The following is a 26,732-nucleotide window of genomic DNA, read 5'->3' as shown; positions in this document are numbered from 1 at the left end:
TATGTTAACGTATAAGACAGGAGAGATGAAATGACGAACATGGTGATGGCAGAAGGCAAAGATAATGCGATTCAAGAGGTATTTTCGAAGATGTAGAAATGGAAATATGAAACCTTCACCGAAACCTTCTGTCCAAAAACTCGGCAAAATGAAGACCATGAGAAAATGCAGGCAATAGATTTGATCTGAAAGTTTTGGACTTGTTTTGGAGTCCAGAAAACTGTAAAGTGCCCAGATGAAAGATGGTCTGCTGTTCCTCAAGCTGGAGGATGAGCTTCATTGGAACAGTCCGGGGGGAGGGGAAGTATTTGGTGAGGAAGAAGGGGTGAGGGAGGAGGGAGTGAAGACAGAGTTGTCAAGGTGAGAGAAAAGCAGAGAAAGAAAGTGAGAAGGGCCCATAAACTCAGGAAAACATTTGAGAGCTGAAGGGGGGGAGGGGGGTGGGGGGGTTCTGCGTAAAATGATGACCCAACTTGTTGCTCAGGTTACACAGAATATTCTCGCTGGGAGTGTATCTTGAGCGGCGAACATGAAATAACAGTTGGAAGGAGGTGCAAGAAAACTGTTTCTCACCTGCATGAACTGCTTGGACTCCTGGGTGAAGGGACAAGGGCTGGTGCTGTATTTCTTCTGCTTGCATGGGAATATGCTGAGGGCAAGATCGTATGAGGGAAGCAGTGTGCAGACTTCGGAAATCGATGGGGAGGATAAGATGTAGTCGAAGGTAGCATCACGATAGTTGTGTTTGAAACATAATAGATGGTTCATTGATTGTCCATGTCAGGGAGAAGGAAAGTGAGGAAAAAGCTATTCCACCATTGCTCTGGGAAGGGAGCAGATGAGAAAGCAGAAGTGTGAGAAATGTGTTTAATACAGTACTGCGGCAGAATATCCTGCTGAGGAAATTAATAGTTGTATTAGAAGCATTGAAATTGATATTGGAACCACCTGAGTAGAGGCAACAGAAATGGAAAGTTGGGAAAATTGAAAACTGATTCAAAAAGTGTGGCGTGCGGACTTTGAGTTAGGATTCAGTTACAGAGCTCACAGTGCATATTGTGAAACAGTCTAACCCTACAAAATAGATGAGATTTGGAAACAAATCTAATATAACTTCCCAGTTGAGGGTGTGAGCAGAAAGCAGCATTGACACAGTCATCAATGTTTTGGGAAAAGAGGTGAGGGTGGCAGACTGAGTATGACTGGAACAAGTAATGTTCCACATATTCCACAAAAAAGGCAAACCTAGCTTGGAGCAAAGATGGTGTCCATAGCAATAACTTTATCTCTGGCAACTAAATGACTTTAAAGAGTAGTTGCTTGCTCTGTGGAGATGTTCAACTAGGTTGAGGAGCACAGCAAAAGATGGTAAATGGTTGATCTTTGTTGGAGAAAGATAAAGGAGAGACCACAGATGGCGCTGGTGGAGGATGGAAGATAGAAAGGTTAGCATCCATGGCAAAAATTGAAGGACGTCGACCATGAAACTTGTTAAGAAGTGGAGGCCATATGTGAAGAATCATATGTGAAATTGTGGAGCGAATATTTTTCCCACAACGTTTTCAGTGGAACAGGCCACAGGGAATATATAAAAGTAATCATGAAGAACTAGGCCTATTCTCATAGATGTGATGGAATAGAGTTGCCCACACTGCTTAAAGTGGGTTGAGGTCTCAGATAGATTTGGACCCATTTTGCAGTTTGATCAATGATTACACTCAGTCAATAATGATCAGGAGCTGGAACTTGGTTACATCAGTTTTCTGAACCACTGGTCAGTTATATCTACTGTTGAAATTACTTGAGTAAAGCTTGATGGATTCCTTGTGCACAACTCTCTCTTTCACTTTTGGAACGGCCTCTTGTACTTTTCATTGCCTTCTAGCAATCATACAGAATTCTATGGTGATTCCACTTCAGAATTGTGTCAATAAAATCTTTCCATATTGCTTGATTAACTTTATTTTTGGAGTGGAGTGGATTTTCATCTAGATAGTTGTTCCAACTTTTGACTGCTGGATGAAGTTTTCAATAAAATGTGCATTAGGATAATAACAAAAAAAACCCAACATTTTCTGCAGCATCATTACTGATCTGTCTGTTTCAATCTGTTTAACTAATGTACAAGATCAAACCATCTAATTATGTCCGTGGAGACTGATATCTGGTATAAATGTGGCAATCTTTCCGGGTTGTGCAGAACACATTTTCAATTTGTGCTTGAAATGCACGGACTACCAAGAGGTCTCCTGTTTGCAATTTACTATCCTATCCTTGCAGCTATTGGGTTCCCAGGTATAGTACTTATATTACTTATTCATTGTGGAAGTCATTGTCTAATCTCTTCTCTCATTCTGATGTTAGTCTATCGCTTTTGTCATTTAGCAGAACTGGCTTCTATACAGTAGACACACTCTTTCTCCCCATTAACAGGGCAATATTTGGCTTTTAATGGGACTCTCAGTGTGCTGAGATAGTACCATTTTCCCACTTTAATCGTATTGATGTTCTGTTCAACAACATAACTTATCCCTTTTATTGGCACTATTACTGTTCATTACTGGTGACTTTTCTCCACTTTTATGGTGCAATTTCTTCCCAGAGCCAAAACAATTGCTTCATGTTGCTGTTGTACGACCGCCCCTTAACCAGTATCATTGCATCCTCGTAATTGTGTATTTCTTCTATTTATCACTACCAGCTCAAGGTGGAAATATAATTCTTTTATTTTGGTGACAGAATTTCTCCCGGTGAATTATTCGTGTTTACTGACCTTTAATTGAGTTTCAATTGCACTCTTGCCATTGTTGCCGTTTGGACGTTATTGCACCAGGTTTAGCATCATTCTGTTGTTGACAGAACTACTCAATGTTAACACTGTGCACCTTGCTCCGGGCGCTGGAATGCAGAAGCTTTCTGCTCAATAGCTGTAATTCTCCATGACTATTTTATTAGTCGGCTCCTCATTTGATTGTCATGGCTCAAACATGACAACCTTGGCAGTGCAACACTGTTCTATTACTCGAGTCCTGGAGAAGCACATGAAACCAGAACCTTCCAGCCCCGAAGTGAGAGTGTTGCTGACTGATGTACGGTGAGATCTTAACATGTTTAGTTGCTTTCTTGATTTACGTGAATAGTTGATGTATTAGATTGCGATCATTATCAATCGAGTCGCAGCTCTTCCCAAGCAAATGGGTCGTTTATATTTCAGTCATCGTTTCGCCCTGTTTCTTTATGTAAAACATTTCCCTTTTTTAACTTTCAATGTCATATATTGCCCTTCTGTTCAATTCCTTAGTCAGTAGATATTATTAGCGCCCCTTCGATTTGATGATGTTTTGGACTCTTCTTGCCTTCGTTCTTCTCTACAATTTGAGACATTTCCTGCCAATGAGCTACAAAGTAGCAAGTGCAGTGTCCGCTATAGGACTGAACCAGTAATCGTCCTAATATTGCAGCAACATGTTAGTGGCTGGGTGCATTGAAGGATTTTATTTGTTCCAGTTAAGAGGCAGGTAATCGACGTGGAATGCTCAAACTGTGGTTTCCCAACCTCTGAGTCTTTTCAATATTTTTATGTTCTGTCCTTCTGATTCCATCATTTATTCACTGGTTATTTTTCCTGCCACAGCTAATTTGGCAGTGATTGTGATCCTACCTCGAGGAAGATGCGGCCTTTCCAAATGTATCACTTATTACCTGGTATTCATGGCGGTAACGGATCTCCTGATAATCATCACAGCTGTGATATTTAACCGAGTTGTAGGTATTTACTTCCCATTCAATTTCCTATCTATCTCTCCAGTCTGTAATGCTAGTCTTATGCTAATTTATGGGATCAGAGATTCTTCTGTCTGGGTCACAGTCGCGTTCACATTTGATCGATTTGTTGCGATTTGTTGTCAGCAGCTGAAAACCAAATTTTGCACAGAGAAAACAGCCGCTGTGGTTATTGGAACTGCCTGTGCTCTGAACTGTGTTCGAAATATCCCGCTGTACTTCATTTACGAGCCGACCTTTATCATCGATGACATACCATGGCACTGCAACATAAAAGCAGCATTTTACACGACACCTGCTTGGGTCGCATTTGACTGGATTATCGTCATGTTAAACCCTTGTCTCCCATTCATTTTGATTTTACTGTTTAATGCACTGACCGTCAAGCACATCGTAACAGCCAACAGAGCCCGGAGCAGACTCCTGGATCAAAGCAATGGAGAGAATCAGCCAGACCCGGAAGTGGAGAAGAGACGAAAGTCGATTGTTTTACTTTTCTGTATCTCTGGAAGTTTCATCCTGTTGTATTCGTTAGTACTTACAACTTTTCTCTGTGTCCAAATTGCGAATGTTAGCTATTTCTCGGGCACCAATTACAATCAATCTAATTATATTCTGGAAGAAGCCGGGTTTATGCTTCAGCTTTTGAGTTCCTGTATTAACCCATTCATTTACGCAGGGACTCAGAGAAAAGTCAGAGAGGAGTTAAAGATTTGGTTGACATATCCACTCTGTCTGATATTTAAACTATTGAAATAATGCTAATAGTCAAATCGAACATGAGTTCTACATTATATTACATTCATTGATTTTGCTGTTCATTTTACACATGATCTCCACAATGGGGCTGTGCTCTTGCTCTCCCTCGCTTTTTTTCTTCCCCTATGTTCCACCATGCCTGAACTGGCGACAGTTCATGATGTCCATGAAGGCATTAAATCAGAAATACAAGTTCTTATTAAAGAAGGGAAATCATAGAAAATCATAGAAACCCTACAGTGCAGAAGGAGGCCATTCGGCCCATCGAGTCTGCACCGACCACAATCCCACCCAGGCCCTACCCTCACATATATTTTACCCGCTAATCCCTCCAACCTATGCATCTCAGGACTCCAAGGGGCAATTTTTTTTTTTTAACTTGGCCAATCAACCTAACCCGCATATCTTTGGACTGTGAAATGTGAAATGTGTTGGGAAACAGGAGGGCTATGCTCTCACCATCTGAACCTTGCAGATCATGCCAGATACATGAATTCGCATGACTTGGAATTTGGGAACGTGCCTAACATTCTAACTTCAGATGATCTATACAAATCTCACCGATGTCAAATGCCACAAACTCTTTCGCCGTTGATCCCAACATTCTCAAGACTCAGTGGGATTTACAAGCTGCAGGCTACCCTGTTTCTGCTTTACTGCCCCCTATTGGAAAGCAATAGACAGTGCGATGAAGTAAGATAGATGAAGAAATACAGAGAGCAAAAGGAATACAGTGAGACAGTGTGGCACGGTGGCACTGCTGCCTCACAGCTCCAAGGACCCGGGTCACTGCCTGTGTGGAGTTCGCACATTCTCCCCGTGCCTGCGTGGGTTTCCTCCGGGTGTTTTGATTTCCTCGCACACTCCAAAGATGTGCGGATTAGGATGATTGGCCATGATAAATTGCCCCTTTGTGTCTGGGGACGCATAGGTTAGAGGGATTCGTGGGGCAATTATGTGAGGTTACTGCGATAGGGCTTGGGTGGGATTGTTGTCTGTGGAGAATTGATGGGCTGAGTGGCCTCCTTCTGCACTGCAGGTATTCTGTGATCTATGAGACAATGAGGAATGGAGATCAATTCAGGTGGATAGTGAGTGTCCGAGACGTTACATAAGCAGGGGAAAGATCTGAATACGGAGAAGTGTTCCTTGTCCACATTTAAACGACAGTCTCCACTGCCAGCAGCTGCATTTCACCATATCTGCTTAGTCCTATGTTGGCGTTGGTGGAAGGGGGTGGGTAGTGTAGAGTAGGGTGAGGGTTAGTGTGGGATCAGGGTTTAGGTTTCCTCAAGCAAAAGTGCTATTTTCAACAAGGACCAGAAGAGCAAGAGGTTTTAGTTTTTAAAAATGTAAAAATTTAATAACAGAAGCCGCCAGGAGTGATCAAATCTCACACCTTCAAGTGAGTGATTCTCTGACATTTCTCGTTTTGTAAATTATTTCCTTCATGTTCCTAAAATATTGGAGACATAGTCATTACTGAAACAATTCACTGTCTCGGGACCTTCACTGTAAGTAGCTTCTGTAAACAAACATGACACTTCACTCAACCAAAAAGCCCACTCAAACTCCTCCCTCCCATAAACTTACCCATTCAAAAGTGACTCAGGTTTCCAGAGTTAGAAATCAAATAGAAACATCTTCCACCAGAACAACAACAAAGAACAAAGAACAATACAGCACAGGAACAGGCCCTTCGGCCCTCCAAGCCCGCGCCGCTCCCCGGTCCAGGATTGAATCCTGAATCCAGGATCCCCGCCCAATTTTCCAGCCTATCTACATCCTAATATCCTATCCACCGAGCTGTCCCTCACAGCTACGATGCTTTGTTCATCACAACCTATTAACTCACCCCCACCCCCCCATTCCAGACCATGTGATCTCCAGGGAGAGGCGAAAACCCAGAGTGAAAACCCCAGGGCCAATATGGGGAAAAAAAAATCTGGGAAATTCCTCTCCGACCCCCTGTGGCAATCGAAACGAGTCCAGGAGATCACACTGACCCTGATCAGAAAATGCTTCCCAACCCTATTCATTTCCACTTCTGCTTTACGAACACCATCTGAATTCCCTGCCCCCAAGACAGGTTCCCAACTATCCACAGTCTCGCTCTGTACTGGCACCAGCAAGATGATCATAGAATGAAGCCTTGAAACGAGAAACAAAGAACAATTAGCCCGCGCCGCTCCCTGGTCCAAACTAGACCACTCTTTTGTATCCCTCCATTCCCACTTTTGTATCCCTCCATTCCCGCTATGGGTCTTACAAACCACAAGCCAAAATGTTTAAAAACATCCCCAGGTTTTTTTAAATTTTACTCTGTATTAAAGTCCTTGCAGGTTTCTATCACTGCAAGATATTTCAGGGAGAGAGCCTTTGACACGTTTTAAAATCACATCCCTAACAGAAGATTCCCCTTTCCATACAGAGATAAACACAAAGGCTCATAAACAGAGAGATACAGAGAGAGACACACACACGCAGGCAAGCAAAAACACTCATGCACGAAGAGACATACAAGAAGAGAGATGCAAACAGAAACACAGAGAGATAAACAGATAGAAAATCAGAAAATCGGAACAAGAACAGGAGAAATCTATTTGGCCCTTCGAGCCTGCTCCGTCTGCATCCAACTCAGTAACCTGCTTTCCCCTCACCACCCATAGCTTTTGATCCCTTTAGCCACAAGATTATATGCAACTCCTTCTTGATAACAAACAATGCTTTGACCTCAACTGCTTTCTGTAGTAGGAAATTTCATAGGCTCACCAGTCTCTGGGTGAAGACGTTTTTGCTCATCTCAGTCCGAAATGGTTTACCCGGCATCTTTAGACAGTGATTCCTGGTTCTGGATGGCCCTTCCATGGGGAACATCCTTCCAGCATCGACCATGTCTAGTCGTGCTAGAATTCGATAGGTTTCTATGGCATTCCCCCCTCCCAGTCCACATTCTTCTAAACTCCAGCCAATATATTCCTCACCGACTTTTTAAAATTCATTATGGGACATGGGCGTCGTTGGTTGGTCAGCATTTATTACCTATCCCTATTTGCTCTCTGAGGGCATTGAGAGTCAACCACATTGCTGTGGCTCTGGAGTCACATGTTAGCCAGACCAAGAAGGGACGTCAGATTTCCTTCCCTAAGGTCATTAGTGAACCAGATGGGTTTTTCCGACAATCGATTCATGGTCATCAGTCGATTCTTAATTCCAAATATGTTTTATTGAAGTCAAATAGTGAGGGAATTCGAACCCGGGTCCCTCGAATATTAGCCGAGTTTCTTGATTAATAGTCTAACAATAATACCAGTAGGCCATCGCCTCTCCTGACTGTCTCCTGGTACGTCAGGTTCGCCATTCCAGGAATCCGTCTGGTAAGCATTTGCTGGACTCCCTCAATAAAAAGAATATCCTTCCTCAGATAAGTAAAGCAGCACTGCACACCATATTCTAGGTTCACCAAGTTCCCCTATGATTGCAAAAGGGCATCTCTGTTCTTGTGCTAAAATCCTCTCACTGTGAAGGCTCACGTACCATTCGCAGTCCTTACAGCCTGCTGCAACTGCATGTTTACTTTCAGCGACGAGTGTACAAGAACACCCAAGTATTGTTGCACATTCCCCTCTTCCCATACTGTCATTCAGACAATAATCTGTCTTCCTTTTTGCGCTACCAAAGTGAACATTCTCACAATTATGCACATTATACTGCATCGGCCATTCTTTTCTTCACTCACTCCACGGCCCTGATTTTACCGGCACGGCCGCCCCGAAACAGGGGCGGGCGAGGCTTGCAGAAGGAATGTAAGAAAAGGGATAACCAGCCGTGGATAACTGAGGGAATAAAGGAGAATATTAAATTAAAAACCGATGCGTACAGAGTGGCCAAAACTAGTGGGGAATTAGAAGATTGGGAAAGCTTTAAAAAACAGCAAAGAACTACTAAGAAAGTGATAAAGAAAGGAAAGATAGATTCTGAAACTAAACCAGCAGAAAACATAAAAACTGATAGTAAAAGTTTTTACAAATATATAAAAAGGAAAAGAGTAGCTAAAGTAAATGTTGGACCCTTAGAAGACGAGGAGGGGGATTTAATAATAGGAAACGAGGAAATGGCCGAGGCCTTAAACAAGTTTTTTGTGTCGGTCTTCACGGTAGAGGACACAAATAGCTTTCCGAAAATTGATGGTCGTGGGACTGTACGGGGTGAGGTCCTCAAAACGATTACTATTGCTAAAGAGGTAATGCTTGGTAGGTTAATGGGACTAAAGATAGACAAGTCCCTGGGCCCGGATGGAATGCATCCCAGGGGACTGAAGGAAATGGCAGAAGTAATAGCAGATGCGTTGGTTGTCATTTATCAAAATTCGCTGGAATCTGGGGAAGTGCCGGCTGATTGGAAAACAGCTAATGTGATGCCACTGTTTAAAAAAGGAGGTAGACAAAAGGCGGGTAACTACAGGCCGGTTCGCTTAACGTCCGTAGTTGAGAAATTGCTGGAATCCATCATTAAAGAAGAAATAGCAGGACACCTGGAAAAAAATGGTTCGATCAAGCAGATGCAGCATGGATTCATGAAGGGAAAGTCGTGTTTGACGAATTTACTGGATGTTTATGAAGATGTAATGAGTGAGGTTGACAGAGGGGAACCGGTGGATGCGGTGTTTTTGGATTTCCAGAAGGCGTTCGATAAGGTGCCTCACAAAAGGTTGCTGCAGAAGATTAAGGTACATGGAGTTGGGGGTAAAGTGTTAGCGTGGATTGAGGATTGGTTATCCAACAGGAAGCAGAGAGTTGGAATAAATGGGTGCTTTTCTGGTTGGCAGTTGGTGACTAGTGGTGTGCCGCAGGGATCGGTGCTGGGGCCTCAACTGTTTACCATATACATAGACGATCTGGAGGAGGGGACCGAGTGTAGGGTAACAAAGTTTGCGGATGACACAAAGATGAGTGGGAAAGCAAATTGCGTGGAGGATGCAGAAAGTCTGCAGAGAGATTTGGATAGGCTAAGTGAGTGGGCGAGGATCTGGCAGATGGAGTATAACGTTGACAAGTGTGAGGTTATCCACTTTGGAAGAAATAATAGTAAAATGGACTATTATTTAAATGGTGAAAAATTACAACATGCTACTGTGCAGAGGGACCTGGGAGTCCTTGTGCATGAATCGCAAAAACTCAGTTTGCAGGTGCAGCAGGTGATCAAGAAGGCAAATGGAATGTTGGCCTTTATCACGAAGGGGATGGAGTATAAAAGCAGGGAGGTCTTGCTGCAATTGTACAAGGTACTGGTGAGGCCGCAACTGGAGTACTGTGTGCAATTTTGGTCCCCTTATTTGCGGAAGGATGTATTGGCCTTGGAGGGAGTAAAGAGAAGGTTCAGCAGGTTGATACTGGAGACGAGGGGGTTAGCTTATGAGGAGAGATTGAGTAGATTTGGCCTGTACTCGTTGGAGTTTGGAAGGCTGAGGGGAGATCTTATAGAGACATATAAGTTAATGAAGGGGCTAGACAGGGGAGAGGCAGAGAGATTAGAACATAGAAAATAGAACATAGAACAGTACAGCACAGAACAGGCCCTTCGGCCCACGATGTTGTGCGGAGCTTTGTCTGAAACCCAGATCAAGCTATTTCCTCCCTATCATCCCGAAGTGCTCCATGTGCCTATCCAATAGCTTCTTAAATGTTCCTAAAGTTTTTGACTCCACTATCCCTGCAGGCAGTCCATTCCACACCCCAACCACTCTCTGAGTAAAAAACCTACCTCGGACATCCTTCCTATATCTCCCACCATGAACCCTAGAGTTATGCCCCCTAGTTACCGCTCCATTCACCCGAGGAAATAGTCTTTGAACGTTCACTCTATCTATCCCCCTCATCATCTTATAAACCTCTATCAAGTCTCCTCTCAACCTCCTCCGCTCCAAAGAGAAAAGCCCAAGTTCCCTCAACCTTTCCTCATAAGACCTACTGTCCAAACCAGGCAGCACTCTTTCCAGTGTCTCCACATCCTTCTTATAGTGAGGTGACCAGAACTGCACACAATATTCCAAATGTGGTCTCACCAAGGTCCTATACAGTTGCAGTATAACCTCACGGCTCTTAAACTCAAACCCCCTGTTAATGAACGCTAACACACTATAGGCCTTCTTCACGGCTCTATCCACTTGAGTGGCAACCTTCAGAGATCTGTGGATGTGAACCCCAAGATCTCTCTGTTCCTCCACATTCTTCAGAACCCTACCTTTGACCCTGTAATCCACATTCAAATTTGTCCTACCAAAATGAATCATCTCGCATTTATCAGGGTTAAACTCCATTTGCCATTTTTCAGCCCAGCTTTGTATCCTATCTATGTCTCTTTGCAGCCTATAACAGCCCTCCACCTCATCCACTACTCCCCCAATTTTGGTGTCATTAGCAAATTTACTGATCCACCCTTCAGCCCCCTCCTACAAGTCATTTATAAAAATTACAAATAGCAGAGGACCAAGCACTGATCCCTGTGGCACTCCGCTGGTAACCGATTTCCAGTCTGAAAATTTTCCATCCACCACCACCCTCTGTCTTCTGTTAGATAGCCAGTTACCTATCCAATTGGCCAAACTTCCCTCTATCCCACACATCCTTACTTTCTTCATAAGCCGACCATGGGGGACTTTATCAAACGCCTTACTAAAATCCATGTATATGACATCAACTGCACTACCTTCATCAAACTGCACTACCACCTCAAAAAATTCTATCAAATTTGTGAGGCAAGACTTGCCCTTCACGAATCCGTGCTGACTATCCCGGACTAAGCTGCATCTTTCTTAATGGTCGTAAATCCTATCCCTAAGGACCTTTTCCATCAACTTACCGACCACTTTCCACTTAGAAAGGAAACAAGAACTAGAGGACACAGCCTCAAAATAAGGTGAGTCAGTTTAGGACAGAGTTGAGGAGGAACTTCATCTCTCAGAGGTTAGTGAATCTCTGGAACTCTCTGCCCATTGAAGCAGTGGAGGCTACCTCGTTAAATATGTTTAAGTCACAGGTAGATAGATTTCTGATCAATAAGGGACTTAAGGGTTATGGGGAGCGGGAGGGTAAGTAGAACTAAACCGCTATCAGATCAGCCATGATCTTATTGAATGGCGGGGCAGGCTCGAGGGGCTAGATGGCCTACTCGTGCTCCTATTTCTTATGTTCTCATGTTCTTATCTCCAATCACAGTTCTCTGGTCACTGACCCTTGTCGGTGGAAACAATTTCTATCTATCAGCTCGTTCAACCCATCCGCCCCCACCCCCATAATGTTCAAGAGCTCCGTGAAATCTCTGTTTAACTTTCTTTGCTCGAAAGAGAACAATCCCAGTCTTTATATTCTCGCCACAAAGCTGAATTTTCTCATCCCTGTACATGATGCAAGGCAGAGGTTTGAATGGAGATTTTGGAAAATATTGCCAGTTGGCAGGTGGGGAAAATGGAGAGGGAACCAAACCGAAAAACCCAGTCTACAGCTTTGTGAATCTTTGGAAACACTTTGGGAACCGGAATCAGAGGAGAATGAAGGGTGAACTGTCCAACGAGCGGAGACAATCAAGGCACCTTTCCTTTCTTCAGGGCAGTGGAATATTGACTCTGATGTTATCAGTGAAATCAACTGATCGGAGACATTGAAAGGATTCTCGTTCCTGCACATCAGGAAATCAAACCGAATTTCAGTTCCAGGACAATCAGGATACTTGGTAACAGACAAGACACTGAAAGGCTCGAAGTGAGATGGCACCGGTTGTAGGAGAGCTGATTCCCGGTGACATGGATGTATCTGCAGTGGGTGGTTTCAGACCTTTCACATATTATGTCAATGCATTAAACACTAAACTTCAGAGGCGGCTAAAATATGGTTATGAAATGCAATTCGACAGCCCGTTTTGACCAGGGCTGCAGGCTGTAAAGAAGACAAGTGGCATGTTGCCCTTCATAACGAAAGGATTCGAGTACAGGAGCAGGGATGTTTTGCTACAATTATAAAGGGCCTTGGTGAGGCCACATCTGGAATATTGTGTGCAGTTTTGGTCACCTATTTTGAGGAAGGATGTTGTTGATATAGAGGAGCAAGCAAAGTTTTACCAGACAGATTCCTGGGATGGCGAGGCTGATGTACAAGGAGAGATTGAATCAATTAGAATTGCATTCGTTGCTGTTCAGAAGAATGAGTGGGATCTCAGAAATGTATAATATTCTAACAGGACGAGACAGGCTAGATTCAGGAAGGATCCTCCCGACGGTGGGGGTGCCCAGATTCAGGGGTCTTCCTCTAAGAATACGGGGTAAACCTTTTAGGACTGAGATGAAGAGAAGACTTTTCACCCAGAGAGTGGTAAGCCTGTGGATTTCGCGGTTGAGGTGAATACATTGTTTGTTTTCAAGAAAGAGTCAGAAATAGCTACCATAAGCATCGTTTCCCGAGTATAGACGTTGCGGCATTTACTTCGCACGCAAAGGTTGCTAGTTTGAAGCTGGGTCAAATCATTAACACGCGCGAGTTTATACTCAGAGTGGGTTAAACATCAGCAACTCACGTTTATTCTTGAATGTGAACTGAATACAGTACCTTACACTGCTATATTTCCCCCTCCCCCTCCCCCGTTCTGCGCTTACTCACTGACTCCACTCTCCAGCTCTGACGATTCAGAAAGCTTCTCTCAAACCTGCACATTCTGGCTGATAGCTGTTGATTTGTGTCAAATTATTAAAGGCTCCTGCAGCGCCACCTCTGTTAATAACAGTCACTCGGATCCACATTACAGATAGGGAAACAAACCCACCAATGATTATCTCTTCCCCGGCTCCACAGTGAATGAGACACGGAGCAGCAGGATTTTAACCCACACTCTCCAATTACCTTTGGAGAGAGTACAGAGGAGGTTTACCAGGATGTTGCCTGGCATGGAGGGGCTTGGTTATGAGGAGAGATTGGGGAAACTGGGGTTGTTCTCCTTGGAAAGACGGAGGATGAGGGGAGACTTAATAGAGGTGTATAAAATTATGAAAGGCATAGATAGGTGAACGGTGGGAAGCTTTTCCCCGGGTCGGTGGTGACGTTCACGAGGGGTCATAGGTTCAAGGTGAAGGGGGGGAGGTTTAACACAGATATCAGAAGGACATATTTTACACAGAGGGTCGTGGGGGCCTGGAATGTGTTGCCGGGCAAGGTGGTGGAGGCGGACACACTGGGAACGTTTAAGACTTATCTAGACAGCTATATGAACGGAGTGGGAATGGAGGGATACAAAAGAGTGGTCTAGTTTGGACCAGGGAGCGGCGCGGGCTAATTGTTCCTTGTTTCTCGTTTCAAGGCTTCATTCTATGATCATCTTGCTGGTGCCAGTACAGAGCGAGACTGCGGATAGTTGGGAGCCTGTCTCGGGGGCAGGGAATTCATATGGTGTTCGTGGAAGTGGAAATGACTAGGGTTGGGAAGCATTTTCCGATCAGGGCCAGTGTGATCTCCTGGACTCGTTTCGATCGCCTCAGGGGGTCGGAGAGGAATTTCCCAGATTTTTTTCCCCCATATTGGCCCTGGGGTTTTCACTCTGGGTTTTCGCCTCTCCCTGGAGATCACATGGTCTGGAATGGGGGGATGGGGGTGAGTTAATAGGTTGTGATGAACAAAGCATCGTAGCTGTGAGGGACAGCTCGGTGGATAGATATTGGTATGTAGATACGATGGAAAATTGGGCGGGGATCCTGGATTCAGGATTCAATCCTGGACCGGGGAGCGGCGCGGGCTTGGAGGGCCGAAGGGCCTGTTCCTGTGCTGTATTGTTCTTTGTTCTTTGTTCTTTGTACCGGCTGTCTGCAGAAAGCGGCGACTGCAGCTTCAATCAGCGGGGTTCTGCCCATCTCTCGGACACAAGAGACTCTCACCCGAGTCAAACCTCCCAATGCGTTGAGCACAGGCTCAGGGAAACACAAGGAGATTATTTCCTGCTCACTCAACCCCCGAGAATGGAGTAAATCACAAATAAAATTAACACCAACTTTGCAAATCGTTTCAGTGTAACATTCCTTCGTTTGATTGAAAAGCTGAGTGTTGTGAATCTGAAAATGAGCGCCATGGGGTTTGTGTTACCCAGTGACTTGTTTCCCATCGTTTGTCCGTCAGGTTTGCAATTCAATTTGTGTTGGATATTGAGGCGAATCTCATTTCAAAATGTAAACACAAAGGAGGAAATGTTAAATCCAGGAACAAATCCTGAGGAAAATAGTTCACAATGTTTAAAGTTAAAATTAATTCATTAGTCACAAGTAAGGCTTGCATTAACACTGCAATGAAATTGCTGTGAAATTTCCCTAGTCGCCACACGACGGCGCCTGTTTGGGTCAATGCATCTAACCAGCACATCTTTCAGAATGTGGGAGGAAACCGGAGCAAACCCACGCAGACACAGGGAGAATGTGCAAACTCCGCACAGACGTTGACCCAAGCCGGGAATCGAACACGGCGCTGTGACGCAGTAGTGCTAATCACTATGCTACCGTGCCGCCCCTTCCAATGCTTGGAAGAGGGTGCAGCTGTGAATTATGTTATTGATGGCTGAGTGGAAAATATTGGAGACTTGGACTTCTGGTGGTCAATTCCCTTCCCTCCCGTTGAATTCCTCCCTGTGACAGGAGACATGGGTTTATTTACCTGCATGCTCGTCGGAGAAAGGGAATAACCCCTACACCACAGCAACACTGGCCGCAAAATAACCAAAGGGACTTTTGTGGAAATAGAATTGGGTCGGATCTGTCGCAAATTCATTGTCGCCCTGCTTTAGGACATCTTTAGTCGCTGCTGTTTCAGTCTCTGTGGCGCAATATTTCAGCGCAATCCGCAGTTATTCGAAAGGTTGGTGGTTCAAATCATCCAGGGACGGAGTTTTTACTGTTTTCTCCCCATCAGCATTATAGACAAACAGTTGCTGGTTGGCAATAGGCCTGTGGGCGTCAATAAAAATATCTCTCAAGTGTTACCGGCTGTACTGTTATCCAGTCTTACGAACATTATTTATTTAATGAATATTCATTTCATACATATTACATATAATAAAGTATATATGCTTCCATTATGCTGTCAAACTTAACCATCAGAGTCAAAGCATTAATTCGTGGCTGAGCATCAGTTTCAAATATATTTTCCCGTCCGCTCCCCTTCATTCACGGATCGATCAGAAGTCTGTCTAGCCCAGACTGAAATGTGTTCACTGATGGAACATCCACAACCCTCTGGGGTAGATAATTCCAAAGATTCACAATCACTTTGAGTGGAGTGATTTCTCTTCATCTCAATCCTAAGTGATCGGCCCGTTATCTTGAGACTGTGCCTTCGTGTTTTACATTTTCCGACTAGTGGAAATGATACCTCAGAATCCACCCGATCAAATCCATTCAGTGTTGTGTCGGGTTCAATGAGATGGACTCTCATTCTGCTAAACTCCAGAGAATTGTAGCCCAATTTACATCCTCTCATCATAGGACAACCCCTTCATCCAAGAGAATATTCAACAGAAGTATATCCGCTCTTAAATGTGGAACCCCAAAACTGCACACACCATTCCAAATGAGGTCTCAGCAAAACCCTGAGCAACCGCAGCCAGGCTTCAAAGGCGACGAAAGTTAACTCCATGCACAAGACACTAAGGAGAGTGTGACTGTGAATAACGGGCACTGTGCACATTCCTGTAATCAGCATCTGGGAGATTCTGGAAGATGACATCCTGGTGTCTCTTTAACTTGTTACCTATAAACTCCGTCTCTTCTCAACACCTTGTGTCCTGCACTCCCTGTTCCTGTTTTCCAGTTAAAGTTCGGGATCACCCACTGTCTGTGTCTGCTTCAAGCAGCTAATTGATCCTGGGAACTGGAAGGCCAGATGGAGCTGGAGGAAAGGTAGCTACAGAAACAGAAAATGATGTTATATATCAGTGTTTAGTTTGATTTGTGTTAGTTGCCTTCCGTGATTAATATCTGCCGTGTGTTACCTTGTAAGATTCACTGGACCAGCAGTGATGAGGTTGGTGGGTTTTGGAAATTGAAAGTTGCACATGAGCAGCTTGTGGGAATATTTCACCTTCCTGTAGAGTTCATGTTCCAGTTAACAGCCATGATATGGAGTTGCCGGCGTTGGACTGGGGTAAGCACAGTAAGTAGTCTCACAACACCAGGTTAAAGTCCAACAGGTTTATTAGATAGCACGAGCTTTCGGAGCACTGCCCCTTCATCAGGTGAGTGCAGTTAACAGCATCCGTGTTTCCATTGTCTAAGAAGTCACAGTTGTTCAATCAAAACATGACAATTTGAAGGAGAATCTTGTTACAATGCATTCCTCTCAATCATCATTAACATCATTTACATCTTCCCCTTTTTTGCTGCACCACCTTCGAAACATTACAAACTCCTCTTATATCTTTCCCCTTAATATTTGTTGTCGGAAACATTTTGACATGAACTTCTGAACGAATGTGAATCAAGTTTGCATTGGAAAAAATGAACTTGTTCACATCGGTGAGCGGAGTCACATTGACGCACAGAGTGACAGAGGCCTCAGCGGAAACAGGCACGCCTCACAGTGCAAACCGGCAGGAAGTTTGGCAGAGACAGGAACTGAGCACACAGACACTGGATGCTGAAATAATACCTTAGCTCGTCCAGCCACACTACCGCATTCCCATCACCATAACGATTGCCTTAACAGCACTGATTAAAGTATGGGAAATATGGTCAGAAGTGGGCCGTTCGAGCATTCTCAGCTACTTAATAAGAAACGCCCTCAACTTTTAAACTGTATCGTTTACCTTTCGTTAACATCTTACTCTGAAGCCACGCAACTGGGGTGAATATCCCTGAAGGAGGATGATTCAGATCTGGAAAGTTAACTCTGTTTCTCTCCGGACCTGTTGAGTGACCCAGCATTTTCTGTTTTTATTTCAGATTTGCAGCCTCTGCAGTATTTTGCTTTTATTATCCAATGAATAAGTAACAGCCTATGCTTATCTGGGACTATGGTGACTTTATTTTGGCACGCTCTTATTAAATGGTGGAGGAGGCTAAATGGGATATATGACCATGGCTTACTCCATTGATTCTGTATTATGACAGTACCAGATATAACAGCGAATTGCTTTCTCTGATAGTGCTGGCAAGTCTAAGGCACTGCGTTCAGTCCTGTGAGAACTGAGCAAGAATGAAATCAAATCACACCACTGCCAAATGTTAATTAACTTTAAACGTCATCGAATTTCATTCGTTGATCAAGTCAACAAAAACATAACGTAATAGAATGCATCATTGTTTATTCTGACAGGAGGAACCAGCACGTCCAGGTAAATATAAATTGATGTGGACAAAAGACGGGCTTGTGGAACCAGTTTAGTTTCTCTTGTAGAAACCCGCATTCACTCCAGCTCAGGGCATCGCAGTGTTTCTGCAGTATAGTGATTATCACGTCCGCTTTACACGCGGAAAATCTCTGGTTCGAAGCCAGGATGTTTCTGAATGCTTTAAATTTCAACGGCGTTCTGGTTTCAGGAATTGTCTCCAACATTGACCTGCGGACGATTTCCTGCATCGTTCGATTGTGAATTTAGGAATTACTCGTAAACATTATCGAGAAGGAAGGTCTGTGATGAAGAGCAAGCCAGGGTGGATTAATTAGCGCAGCAAGTGTGCAGTTGGCTCCATAGCTCAGTGGCTCGAGCACTGGTCTTGCAAGCCTGGGGTTGTGAGTTCAATTCTCACTGTGGCTAGCGTTTAGCTGATGGTACCAATTAAGCTACGGGGAGGATGCGGCAAGGCTGGAAATGGGTTACATGAGTGGACAACAAGATGACATATCTGGCGCAATTTTGGCTACGGCCATAGTACTCTGAAAACGCCCAATCTCGTCTGATCTCGGAAGCTAACCTGGTCAGTACCTGGATGGGAAACCGCCTGGGAATACCAGGTGCTTGCCAAAAAGAGCGGCAACTTTGAGCTGGTGATGCAGAAACAGGATGTGCTGGAGAAACAGATCGGAAAGCATCTGTGGAGAGGGAACAGAACCAATCAAAGGTTGTTCCGCAGATGCTGTCTGGCCTGCTGATTTTCTCCAGCATTTTCTGTTTGTATTTCAGATTCCGGCATCCACAGTATTTTGCCTTGAGAGCTGGTGATGGTGGAGCCCGTGTGGTCTAGTGGTTCTGAGTCAATGCTTTCACCGCAAGGGGCCGGGCTCGATGACAAACGGTTAAATAAACTGAGCATTTTCAAATGCCAGCAGGTGAACGGATCTGAACACAAGGTGAGAAGAGGTATTTTGCTGTAATTGGTTATAGGATGATAAAATGAATGTGTTACAATGGTTGTGGCGAAAGTGACCTGAACGGATGCAATGATTGGAGAGATGTTCAACTAATTGCAAATCTCTGGCATCAGCTTCCCTGGAAGTCTCATGGTCAGGATTCGGCACCGTGGCCCGGGATTGATTTCCAGCCACAGAGTGAATAACTTTTTATTTAATTCTTTGTTAAATGAAAACACGCCTCTGTGAAGGGAATAACAAGGTTAATCTTCCAGCTGGATGAACATGAATTGTAACATCACCAATAATCTCTGAATCTCACGCGGCAGACTAAAAGCAAACATTGATCATTTAAACTGATTGACACGTGTTAAATCCTGGCGCTTTCAAGTTGCATCATTTAACTTCCTGCTCTCTATCTCAGATGTTTATACATCTATTAATATCACCCATCTAAAAATTCAACCTGTCCCTCGTTCCATTAATTATGACACACTCACTGCAGTCTTGCATGTGTGTGGCTCCATAGCTCAGTGGTTAGAGCACTGGTCTTGTAAACCAGGGGTCGTGAGTTCAATTCTCGCTGGAGCCTGTGGCTAGCTCGCTTAGCTGATGCTATCGTTTAGCTGAGGCGAGAAATCGATGAGGGCAGGTTACGTGAGTGGGTAGCAAATGTGGTGTGATTTTGGAAAGTGAATAAAAGTCGGCAAAAAGGATATGTTTGAACAGGTGAAAATGTTGTTATTCAAAGAGGCTTGGGTGAGTTTATATAAGGAATGCAGGAAGTTAGCATGTAGGTAAAGTAAGAAGTTGGAAGTGAAACGGCCTTTATTGCCAAATTGGATTGGAGTATAAGAATAAAGAGTATTGCTGCAGTTTTTGTTGAGACCCCATGCGGAAGCTTTTGCTCAGTTTTGGTCTCCACATTTAAAAACGGATGTTCTTGCATTGCAAACTCGGGGGCACAGGTTTAAGGTGCGAGGGGCAAGGTTTAAAGGAGATATACGAAGCAGATGTTTTACACAGAGAGTCGTGGGTGCCTGGAACTCGTGGGGGAGGTAGTGGAAGCGGATACGGTAGTGACTTTTAAGGGGCCTCTTGACAAATATATGAATAGATAAGTCGGGCAGCATGGTCGGTGCAGGTTTGGAGGGCCGAAGGGCCTGTTCCTGTGCAGTAATTTTCTTTGTTCTTTGCTCAAACCGTCCGGTGAAGGATCTCTAGATTGGCCCTGCGAGTATGGGGTTATCCTGTGATCAGGCGTTGCGTAAATTTGGGCTGAAATTCTCTGGAGGTTAGAGGAATGGGAGATGATCTCATTAAATCCAACACGATTCCAAATGTGTTTGATCGGGAGGAGGCTGTGAGGTTGTCGGGAAAGCTAAAACACGGGGCACAGTCTCGGGACAAGGGGCTGAACACTTAGGACTGAGACGAGGAGAAATTACTTCACTCAAAGTGTTGTGAATCTTTGGAATTCTCTGCCCCAGAGGGATATGGATGCTTCAGCGTTGAACACATTTCAGGCTGGGATTGACAGGTTTCTGGTTTCTCCGGGAATTAAGGGATATGGAGAGCGTGAGGTGAAATGGGGTTGAAGCCCAAGATCAGGCAAGACATAAAAGCAAAATAGTGCGGATGCTGGAATCTGAAACAAAAACAGAAAATGCTGGAAAATCTCAGCAGGTCTGACAGCATCTCTGGAGAGAGAATTGAGCCAACGTTTCAAGTCTAGATGACCCTTCGGCAGTGCCGTTCTGACGAGTGGTCTACCCCTGATCACATTTCTCCTGTTCACGTGTATGATTAAGCCAGTGATTCATGCCTTAATAAAAACAGAAAATGCTGGAAGTTCCCAGCAGCAAATGTGAAGTGAGAAACAATGTTAAGGTTCCGAGCCAAATATGATTTGCTTCAAATCAGTAATTGGGTGCCAGTTACAACAATTTGCACAACATTGAGATGGGGAATTGAACCCAGGCAGAGGAAGGCCAGAATTTAAATTGCCGCAGCATTTCTGTAGTAAACATATTCAGGAAAATCAGCTGCGAACTGAAAGGGTGGAGGTTTGAGACTATATCAGATCAAGTAGAGTCCCTCTTTTCCTGTTTCTACTTGTATTTCCGATATAGATACAATTTCTGTTCTTTTGCAACAGGGAAATATTGTCCAAACTTTACTATCTTGCTGTTATTCAGTAAGTTCCAACATAAACAGATATATGAATATTCATTTAAAATAAAGCGAGATAAATTAGATCATTCTGTTGTATATTTCCGACCTATTAGAAACATTGGGCTCACAGTTATTGATTATAGAAATTGATTGTACATATAGAACTGGAACCCACCATCTCAACGAGTGAATCCACTGTCTGCTTAAATGCTGCTCAGTGAATATTTTAATCATCCTTCGCTTTGTAACATAAGGGCACTGAGTCAATAAGTCGTTTCCACACAAAAAACCCCAGAAAGGATCAATCTTTCTCCCAGCTTTCAAACCAGTTGTTATTTTCTATACCATTTACCACGAATAATTACAAAATAGGTGAATGCAGTTTGTAATGGTGAAAATGTGTTCACACCCTCGAGGAAACGAATCACGTTGACACACACCGAGGAACACATACAGACACTGAGAGTGACAGAGGCCCGAGGAGACAAAAGCACCCAAAAAGGATGTCACCAACTGGGTTCAGTTCTCTTCCATTTCTGGCTGGTGATTTGGTGAATTCCCGCTAATGAACAGAAATGAAGGAAGGCGGAAGTGAAGCAGGAAAAATAGACGGGCATTTTTGGAATGCTTTGATTCCAGTTGAACGAATAATTAATTCTGGAGCCACCTATTGGAATGAATGCTGAGCAGCGCATTGGGGAGGTTTGAATCTTAATGCGAAAACAACAATGAACTTTAAACCCACCGCCTTAACCACTTGGCCACCACTACAACGGGTATTAATGTGTTAGTGTTACTTATATAAAATCATACAACAGTTACAACAAAAAAAGAGAACATTCGGACTGAGGTCCACAGCTTCTCCACACTTCCGTTTTTATTCTGAACAGAATGCCACTTACTGAGCACACAAAGCAGCTGAAACTTTTAAGCATTGGGTGGATTTGAAGTCACTCTTTCTCAAGGGACTCGAGCCTAAATCCAGCGTGTGAAACCACTCAGCCACATTACCATTGCAACCCATGTGGGAACTACTGCTCGAAGTGGTATCGACACCGATTTAAAATACAATTGGGATTTGGGATAGAACATTTCGACCCTCGAGCCTTTCACAATATCTTAGAAATATCGCCAGGCCCTTGCTTCCCATCTGTTGCATCTCTGAATTTTCCAGCTCTGATGAAAGATTGCCCATCTGGAAGAATAACTTTGTTTCTCAATCCACAAACGCTGCCAGATCTGGTTTCATTTAATGAAGAATTCCTTTTCATAGTGTCAGTTCACACAGCAGTGATTTTATGACCAAGGAAATTATACTAAGAAGCAAAATAGCGGTGCTTTGCAGGTCGGGGGTGTAGTTCAGTGGTAGAGCGTTTGCTTATCGGTCAACAGGTACATGGTTCAAAGCCAGTTGGCCCCTTTGGCAGTTCCTTTCGTTTGTGGTTTCCACATTGTTAAAAAAAATGCTGCACTGCAGAAAGCCCGTGATTGGCTCAAAGGTTTTCTGACGTGTACTCGGCTGGTCGGAAAAAGCGCTAGAAAATGCAAGTGTTCCTTTTTTAATGAAATATCACATGGCTGTGAGATAATGTGATCCCTTAATATTTAACAGCAAACAAGAATGAGGGACCTTTTCCATACACTGAGTGATGAAGATATTTTAACGTTTATGTCCGGTTTCAAAGAGGCAACTTTTCTCTTGCTCAGCAAACACAATAGTCACGACACTTCAGAAAAATATAACAATTGAAAGCTTTAAAGGTTTGATCAAACTTAATTCAAAAATAGATTAATAATCAATGTGTTTACAATTTGAGGTGTATCAGTTAATTTTGATGATGAATATGTGTTGCGTGTGGCATTGTAAGTTTCACAGGAGCTGCAGTGACGAAGTTGGTGTGTTTGGAAATTAAAGGTTGTGGGATTATTTCGCCCCACTGTCGATCCAGCCAACAGCAGTTGGTACTATCATTGTCTGAGGATGGCATTTCTGTTCCATCGAAACACACATATTGTAGGAGAAACTTGCCTCTGCTGAAAAAGACCTCATGATAAGCCAGGGTAAAGAAAATAGATGTCTGGTGGTCAAGTGGTTTGGATTTGGTGTTCTCACCACCGCCGCCTCGGTGCGATTCCTGGTCAGGGAGCGCTGCTTTTTGTACTGTTAAATGTCTATCTCCTTCACGATAGCATTGGAAAGAGATAGGATCAGGCAGGCTAGGAAAGTGTTTCTCTGGAGTAAAGGGAAATACAGTGTCATCAGGGAGGAAATTAGACGGGTAAATTGGAAGGAGGCATTCTTGGGGAAAAGTACCGAAGGAAAGTGGAGGATTTTCAAGGAATGTTTGTCTGGAGCTCTGCATGACAACGTTCCGATGAGACAGGGGGGTGTTGGTAGGGTACGGGAACCGTGGTGCACGAAGGTTGTGATGAACCTGGTGAATAAGAAAAGAGAGGCGTACAGAAGGTTCAGAGAGCTAGGAGGTGTTAAGGATTTAGAGGAGTATACGGGATGTAGGAAGGAGCTTAAGAAGGAAATTAGGAGAGCGAGAAGGGGTCATGAGAAGACCTTGCCGGGTAAGATTAAGGAGAATCCCAAGGCTTTCTACAAATATGTCAAGAGTAAAAGGATGAGATGTGAAGGCATAGGACCCTTAAAAGGTGAAGGGGGAAAAGTTTGTGCGGAACCGTTAGAAATGGCGGAGGTGCTTAATGAATACTTTACCTCGGTATTCACGGTGGAAAGGGATCTGGGTGGTTGTACTGCTGGTTTGCGGTGGACAGAAAGGATCGAGCATGTGGACATAAAGAAAGAGGATGTGTTGGAACTATTGAATGGCATCAAGGTTGGTAAGTCGCCGGGACCGGATGGGATGTACCCCAGGTTACTGTGGGAGGCGAAGGAGGAGATTGCGGAGCCTTTGGCGATGATCTTTGCATCGTCGATGGAGACGGGAGAGGTTCCGGAGGATTGGAGGATTGCAGATGTGGTCCCTATATTCAAGAAAGGGAACAGGGACAGCCCGGGAAATTACCGACCGGTGAGTCTAACCTCAGTGGTTGGTAAGTTGATGGAGAGGATCCTGAGAGACAGGATTTATGATGATCTAGAGAAGTTTAGTATGATCAAAAGTAGTCAGCACGGCTTTGTCAAGGGCAGGTCGTGCCTTACGAGCCTGGTTGAGTTCTTTGAAAATGTGACCAAACACATTGACGAAGGAAGAGCGGTGGATGTGGTCTATATGGACTTCAGCAAGGCGTTCGATAAGGTCCCCCATGCAAGACTTCTTGAGAAAGTGAGAGGGCATGGGATCCAAGGGGCTGTTGCCTTGTGGATCCAGAACTGGCTTGCCTGCAGAAGGCAGAGAGTGGCTGTGGAGGGGTCTTTCTCTGCATGGAGGTCAGTGACCAGTGGAGTGCCCCAGGGATCTGTTCTGGGACCCTTGCTGTTTGTCATTTTCATAAATGACCTGGATGAGGAAGTGGAGGGATGGGTTGGTAAGTTTGCTGACGACACCAAGGTAGGTGGTGTTGTGGATAGTTTGGAGGGATGTCAGAAGTTGCAGCGAGACATAGATAGAATGCAAGACTGGGCGGAGAAGTGGCAGATGGACTTCAACCCGGATAAGTGTGTAGTGATCCATTTTGGCAGATCCAATGGGATGAAGCAGCAGTATAATATGAAGGGTACCATTCTTAGCAGTGTAGAGGATCAGAAGGACCTTGGGGTCCGGGTCCATAGGACTCTTAAATCGGCCTCGCAGGTGGAGGATGCGGTCAAGAAGGCGTACGGCGTACTAGCCTTCATTAATCGAGGGATTGAGTTTAGGAGTCGGGAGATAATGCTGCAGCTTTATAGGACCCTGATTAGACCCCACTTAGAGTACTGCGCGCAGTTCTGGTCCCCTCATTACAGGAAATATGTTGAAGCCATTGAAAGGGTGCAGCAAGGTGTGTGTCAAGGAGATTTACAAGGATGTTGTCTGGATTGGGGGGCATGCCTTATGAGGATAGGTTGAGGGAGCTTGGTCTCTTCTCCCTGGAGAGACGAAGGATGAGAGGTGACCTGATAGAGGTTTACAAGATGTTGAGAGGTCTGGATAGGGTAGACTCTCAGAGGCTATTTCCAAGGGCTGAAATGGTTGCTACGAGAGGACACAGGTTTAAGGTGCTGGGGGGTAGGTACAGAGGAGATGTCAGGGGTAAGTTTTTCACTCAGAGGGTGGTGGGTGAGTGGAATCGGCTGACGTCGGTGGTGGTGGAGGCAAACTCGTTGGGGTCTTTTAAGAGACTTCTGGATGAGTACATGGGATTTAATGGGATTGAGGGCTATCGATAGGCCTAGAGGTAGGGATATGATCAGCGCAACTTGTGGGCCGAAGGGCCTGTTTGTGCTGTGGCTTTCTATGTTCTATGTTCTATGAATCTCAAATTCTTCCCGAAGTAAAATAGCTCTGTCAGAATCAAGTATCGACAATATTCTCTAAAGAAGAATCACACGGCAGAGACACGGCAGACATTGATCACTGAAAGTAACTGACACATCTCAAATTCTGCCGCTTTCAAGTCACATTTTTGAACTTCGTGCTCCCGATCTCAGACACTTCCACATGAATCAAATGTTACCCATCAAAATCTTCATCCTGATGCACGATGCACTGATTATAGTAAGTAACTGTGAATCTGGGAATGCGGTTGTCTTCATTGCTTAAAGGGCCAGTCATCGAGGCCGAGTGGTTCAAGTGATGGAGTTTAAATTCATTGGGATTTACCGCTTGTCATTATTCCAGGTTTTAACTGTCCAGAGAGTCAATTGTATCAAATCCATCCAAACACTCGGCCCATTTTCGTTAATTCACAAAAACATTCACGGAACTTGCAATAGGAAGTGGAAAAGAGACAGAGCCACGATGGTGTCGGGTTTGTTTTCAGTGTGTTTGTCTCTCCTTCGGACTCTGTCACTCTGGGTGTGTGCGTCTGTGTGGGTTTCTGTGTGTGTGTGTCAATGTGTTCAGTTCCCCCTTGGGAACGGAAGTATTTACATTAGTTCAAAAGTTTAATCATGGAATGTTACAGAGAACAGATCAGGCTGATAGATGTAAAAGGAGTTTGTAATGTTTGGAAGAAAGTGCAGCGAAGAAGTGGAATATGTGAATGCAGTTATTGATGATTGAGAGGAATGCAATGTAACCTTGTAACCAAATTAACCTTGATCGGTTAATTGTAAACTTTGTAATCAGAATAAGGTGAGACACCAGAAAAAAAACAGCATTTGGCTTCATTTATGTTCAAACACGGAGCAAACATTGCTGCAGCAGTTGTTCGGCTAACCCAGGTGGTCGCCGAGAGGATGCAATCTCTTAGTCGTGGGTTCAAGCACCATGTTGGGCCCCATTACTTTTAAACTTTGCTGCTTTCCTGAGTGAATTCGAGTTCGCCATTCCTCCGGCAGTGTCCTCGCTCAAACGCAGACTTTCTCCATCCCGATGTGTTAATCTCGCAGTCACTGGTTTGTGAATGAAAACTGCTTCCGCATCAGTGGAAGTCAATGAGTTTAGTGTTTAATTTTGTGCGAAGTTTTCTTGTCATTTAGCTCGAGATTTATATCCAGAAATGCGTGATATTTCTGTCAGTGTAAACGGTTAAATCTGTCCCATAGCCACGCAGATGTTACCTTCTACCAACATCTCTATCGGCAGCGGT

The 26,732-nt window shown here is 44.2% G+C and overlaps 1 non-coding gene and 1 pseudogene across 1 annotated transcript; both read left to right on the top strand.

Annotated features, from left to right (window-relative positions):
- The window catches only part of LOC144481859 (uncharacterized), a 129,232-nt pseudogene that overhangs the window by 51,859 nt on the left and 50,641 nt on the right, over positions 1–26,732 (top strand).
- trnat-ugu (transfer RNA threonine (anticodon UGU)) lies at positions 19,374–19,446 on the top strand. The gene has a single exon. It is a non-coding gene; the product is annotated as a tRNA-Thr (tRNA).

Source organism: Mustelus asterias, chromosome X (assembly GCF_964213995.1).
Source record: "Mustelus asterias chromosome X, sMusAst1.hap1.1, whole genome shotgun sequence".
NCBI classification, from domain to species: Eukaryota; Metazoa; Chordata; class Chondrichthyes; order Carcharhiniformes; family Triakidae; genus Mustelus; species Mustelus asterias.
The sequence above is the reverse complement of the archived record's forward strand: the minus strand, read 5'-3'. Positions and strand labels throughout refer to the sequence as shown.